Source organism: Megascapheus bottae, chromosome 14 (genome assembly GCF_031878675.1).
Source record: "Megascapheus bottae isolate mThoBot1 chromosome 14, mThoBot2.hap1, whole genome shotgun sequence".
Lineage (NCBI taxonomy): Eukaryota > Metazoa > Chordata > Mammalia > Rodentia > Geomyidae > Megascapheus > Megascapheus bottae.
This window is the reverse complement of record NC_143522.1, coordinates 26552097-26558096: the sequence shown is the minus strand read 5'-3', so window position 1 is coordinate 26558096 and position 6000 is coordinate 26552097.

Here is a 6000-nt window from a genome sequence, read left to right as displayed (position 1 = left end):
GTGTTGATGTAGTGTTGAATTTGGAGACCACTCCCAGAAGCATCAGCTTATTGAGAGGAGTGAATCATGAAGAAGTCGCCTTGGCACACCAGTGGGGTGGGGTGGGGAGGGGCTATGCTTTGTAGCCAAGGACTTCTGACCAGGGGAAGGGTCTGCTTGCTGTGGGGCTCAGCATATCTGAGCTGGCCTTCTGTGAACATCTGTTTCTCTGTGCCAAGGGAGAGAATGGCAGAGATGTGTTATTTAGAACCTTGCAGTTTATCAAAACACACCCACCAGGTGGCCTGCCCATGGAACAAGGAGGCTATGAGTGGGGAGAGTTAGGCACCAGATGGGAGCTGGTGGTCCCAGGAGACAAGAAACAGGAATGGGAGACTCTGAATTCCTTTGGGGAATGTCCATGGCTTTGTATGATATTCCTTTCCCTTTCAGGGCTGTGGGGACTCTTGCTAAAGACCAGATGTCAGCAATTCACTGGTATAGCACACAGAAGTATCATGGATGGTCTGAGCTTCCTCTAAAACATCCAGGCATATAAGCTCAGGAATCAAACGGGATTGGGTTCAAAATCAGGCCCTTATTTGTCTCTAGGTCTTCCTTATAAAGCCAGGATAGGAGAGAATCTGTTCCCGATGTTGATGGAGATGGCATGTATAGTGAACTTTCGCTGCCTTGGTACAAGAGGCACAATTTTGGTTGTTCATCAGTCACTGCAAGTTGTTGGGGTGTTTGGGGGACAGGTATGCATACAGCTGCTTGCTCTTGGGCTAAGAGTTGTCTTTTATTGGTTGCTTAGTCTGGCAGACATGGCGCTAAACACCTTTCCTAAATATATCAGCTGGAATTTGGAGTAATAAGACAATACTATTGATTAATGCATGGTAGTTATTTTAATAATCACTGCCACACTATGCAGTAAGAATTATGACTCTGTTTAGGAGCCAGAAAGCCCAGAGAATTTGAGTCACTCATCTAGAGGCCATGTAGGTAGGACTGACTGCCTGGGTGTCATGCTACTGGAAACTGTTCTAAACACCACCATATTTTGCCTCTCACTGGTTGATATTCCTCCTGCTGCTGAGAGATGGTTGCTAATCTTCTTTTCACAGTTTCCTCCAGAGCGCTTGTTATTCTATCACCACACAAACAGCAAGCACGGAGCAGGTCCTTGCTGGAAGAATCTTCGGGTTTTTAAAATTTGTTTTATTTTTTCAGTTGTAGAGCTTGGACTCAGGGATTGGGCACTGCCCCTGAGCTCTTTTTACAAGGCTAGTACTGTACTCCTTTAAGCCACAGTGCCACTTCTAGGTTTCTGGTAGTTCATTGGAAATAAGAGTTTCACAACCTTTCCTTCCCTGGCTGGCTTTGAACTTCAATCCTCAGATCTCAGCCCCCAGCACCCGGCACAAAATGGGGGGAATCTTCCTAAGGACATATTTGTGTCTCCTGAGAGAGGACAGAAGCTGTGAGCCCAAAACATATCAGCACCACGGACAGCATCCCCTCACCTCCCAAATGGATCAGGGACTGTGTGGATCATGGAGGTGAACTAAAACCTCTGGACCTGTAAGGGGAAAGCTTTGCGGTACCGAGGGACTTACAGGTGCCATATATATATATATATGGCTTTTCACGTTGTCCTCACAGAGATCCAGTAAGTTAGTGTGACTGTCCCCTGGTTGCATATAAGAAGATGGTGGCAGATGCAGACCAAGGCATTGCATCACGCAGTTAAGTGGAGAAAAATCAGTTCTTTTGACTTCAGATTCCTTGCTTCCTACACTGTTAAGATACTTCAAGTTCTCTTTCATAGACAGTTGTGGTTTTTATCCTGACTCCTGACCCAGAGCCACCCACAGAGCAAACTTCCCAAATCTATCAGAAGCAAAGACAACTGTGTACATTGGGTATCCAGGAGCCCTCAATCTGGCCACCATGGCCTGGGCTCACCATCCTGGATGTGTCCCTCCATAAGAACTGTAAGAATGGACCATATAGCTATACTATTATTTTGTTTATTTCTGAAGCCCTGGTCAGGTACTAATACATAGTACACCCTCAATATTATTAAATGAATTATTCAATGAATGAGCAAAAGAGGGAGTGAGTGAATTGCCTTTGAAGGCTTCTCCTCAGATGCTTAGCCGAAGGTCTCTTTGTGTCTTTCTTCTTCCTCTCCTCCAGCCCCAGATTTCTGACATTTTTTGACAAAGCCAGGGCAGGTGAGTAGGGGAGCAAGAAGAGATACTCCAGGGGCACAGCTATCCATATTCTCTGAGGTTCTAGGGGACCCTGCCTCTCCCAGGGAGAGATCAGAGATTCTGCTGTAGACCACCTGTGTTGTGTTACATATCAGAAATAGGACTGCCCCTGCCTGCCCTCATTAGTTATTAAGTTTCTCCTATGTACCAGGGCTGAGCAAGGAAATGTTCAGCCATAGCTGGCTTTTTACTTCCTTTCTACAGGTCACAATGTCTTCCTTCTTATCTTCCCTCTCTGCTACTTTCTCTACCTTCCCTAACTCTGGGGTCCTGTGTCCTCAGTGTCCAGTGTTTCCTATCCTTGCATCCCTCTGTGCTCTGCAGGGTGGTTTTCCACTTAACCAGAGGCAGGGGTAGGGAAGTGAGGGTCCTGGATGTGCCTCTCGTATTTCTACAGCGTGTGGCGACTTGATAGCAGTAGGCACTCAACAGATTGTTAATTGCGAGGCTAAAACACAATGTACAAATCATCTGTCTGGATACTTGGAAATGCCATAGATGGAAATGACTGGCATTTTTCTCTATTAAAGACTGTACAGCAAATCCTTTCCTTCCCACCCCACCAGACCTTCAAGCCACAGCCCATTGCCACGACTTTTCCAGTGGGTAATTGTCCTTTGCCAACATCCACTGACCACACACTCTGTTCTAGGTGTTGTTAGTGTATTTGACCCTTAGAATACTCCTCTGAAGTAGAGTTTACCACCATCATTTCTGTCTGACAGATGAGGAAACTGAGGGATAGAAGCGAAATAACTAGCTCAAGCTCATGTACCTCCTGTATGGCTGCAGGTGATGATGAGAAATAGAATATGGTAAGTCTGAGAAAAGAACAGGCCTACTAAGAGACTAAAACCATTGAGAGTGCCAATAGTGTATCATTTTTACCATCAAGTCAAAAATTTTGTGAACCTAAGTGTAGTATAATTATATGGACAGTGTTTGGGGGATGAGAGGGATGGTTCCCTTCCCTTAGACAAGTGATGCAGGAAGCTATGGCCTGCCTACACACACACACACACACACACACACACACACACACACACACACACACACATACACACACACACACAGACACAGAGAGAGACAGAGACATAGAGAGAGACAGAGACAGAGAGACAGAGACAGAGAGTTAAAAGGAGAAGAAGGGTTTGTCCTTGGGGCCTGGATAGAAGAGTCATGTGAACGGGTCCCTGAGGGAACATGTGGCTGACATCTGGTGGAGCCCACAGTGTCCTAGCAGGAAGGAAGGGAATGGGCCGGGTACTTCCTCAGCCTGCCTCTCCCTTCCTGACGTCTAGTGGCGGCAGGGCCTAGAGTCTAGTCTGTTTGTGCACAGAGCAGTGTGGGAGAGGAGAGAGGGATCAAGAGACAATCAGAGACACTTAGCACCCTGAGTAAGAGGTGGGCTGGGGGTCCAACCCAGGCGGGCTGGCACGGTCTGAACCAGCACTTCCTACTTGAACTTGGTGGGAGGAGCCACTGTGGATCGCTCCATATCTAGTGCACCAAAACTCTCGTCCTGGGGATTCCTCTGAGCTTCCCAGGCACTCACAATCAATTATTCACCCTTTCCACTAATATCTTATGTCTAATAAAAGACCCGGTGTCCTGTGCCTCCTTGCAGAACACAGCCAATGTAAGCACAGGGTTGCAGGTACTCTTGGCAAGTCTGGCTCACCTTTGGCAGCTAACTATTTCAGAGGGGAGAAGAGGGCCTGTGCTATGTTTTATAAATATTTTACAAGTCAAGGTTGGCTGTCAAGATGGTGGTGGCACACTTAGGAATGTTGGCGCCATCCAACCAATGGAAGGCAGTACCCTCGGACCAAAACACACCGACTCGGAGAAGAATTGTGTGGGCCTGCAGTTTAAAAACCCACACTGGGAAGAAACAATATGAAGTTTAAAAAAAAAATCTGAAAATATCAGGTTCTGAGACAAGTTAGTGCTACCAGACAGTGGCAGAAAGAAGTGAGAGCATGTGTGCTGGGGCTGGAATAAGCCTATCTCCTTCACCTTTTGGTATCTTCCATTTGTCAGTTCCTCTTCAGAATGCGCCTTCTATTGCTTGGCCAACGCCATGAATAAATGAAGCAACAGCTCCTGTGGCCTCAGAGGAGACGCCTCCTCTAGCAGGTCTGTCTGTGAGAATGCCGCAGACACCACTGTGCATGACCTACAAGTGCCACCAGGGGGCGTCAGTGAGAACTTGGGACGTCTGGAAAAGGACAAAGCTTGGATAGTGGAAACACATAAATACCTTGGATTAGGTGACGCAAACAGCTAATGTTGATGCTTCACTGTTCTGGAGACCAGGAAGTCCAAGACCAAGGCATTGGAAAGCTCTGGGTGTGGTGAGGACCTGTGTCTCATAGATGGTGATTCCCAGGTAATGTTCCCTCCTGGACGAGTCCCGATAGCTCCTAGGGAGGGGGGGTGGTCTCTTTTCTAAGAACACGAATCCCTCCCTGGCTGTTTTATCTAACCCCAGTATCATGGGCTGGAAGGCCTTGCACAGTGTTATTGTTCAGATGGCATGTGGAGGGCATCCTGCAGGGGTTTCAGTGCCCTGTGTGTTCTCTCACGCCCACTGAAGTTTCCACCCTCACTGATGCTGTTCTGGGCTAAAACTCCAGATCCTCTCACCCCTGCCTGATTTCTGATGGTCTGTTAGCTTCAGGCCCGATTTCTACTTTTTCGGTTGTCTCACACAGTCCAGCCCATCAAAGAAGTGCCAAGAACACAGCTGAGATAAAACTACTGCAAACCTAAAATCCATGCGTGGACCCCACCCCCTTCTGAGCTGAGCAGAGCCTCGGCTCATTAATGTCAGGAGTGGACGTGCTCAAGTCACGGAGCACCTGCCTCGCATGTGTGGAGCCTTCAGTTCAAACCCTAGGACCAACAACAATAACAAAAAGAGGCAAGAGAATATCCAGGGCTTGCTGCAGCAGGTTCCATTACTGTCTGACTTCTCTGTGCTGTTATCCTGCCTATCCTATCCCGTTCTGTATTTTGTGGGTCTTCACTATCTTCTCCAAGTAGCTTTGAGAACTGGGTCTGCAGTAGCTGGATGTACAAGTGATCTTTCCTCCCCCTGATGCTTACAATGGTCATATGGTCTTCAGAATTATACAGTGCCATCACCACCACCACCATCATCATCACCGCCAACACCATTACAACACCACTACCTCGGCCATCACCATCACCACCACCAGTATCATTGGCATCACCATCTAGCTGCCCGGTTATGACCTGGAAAGGCTCCCCATCCCCCTGTCAGCCTCCATAACACATCCCAGAGTGGAGAAAGCAGAACTCGCTTCCCTGCAGAGGAAGGGGTGTCTCTGGGTTGCTCCTCATGGAAGCTCTACAGGCACTGCGTTGACACTGCGATGTTGTCTCTCAGGTGCTTTGGTCCTGAGCCTCCCCAAGTGAAGGCAGCTGCTGCACAGAGTCCTAACATTACACCTTTCCACGAATGTTGAGCATCTCTCATGGCTTTGGACATGCGCAGCTGGGTTGTGTCTGCCTCTCCTTCCACAAAAGGCAAATGATGAGCTGGCAAAGAAAATCGATTGGTACTTGGTGGTTGCAGCCAATTTCTGTCAGGCAGTTGCAAATCAATTCAGCTCAATAAGCATTTCCTGAGCACCCAATTTGTGGTAGGCAGCCGGCTAAGAATTGATCCACGAGGATCCAGGCTTAAGAAGACACGTGTGCTGGAATCTTC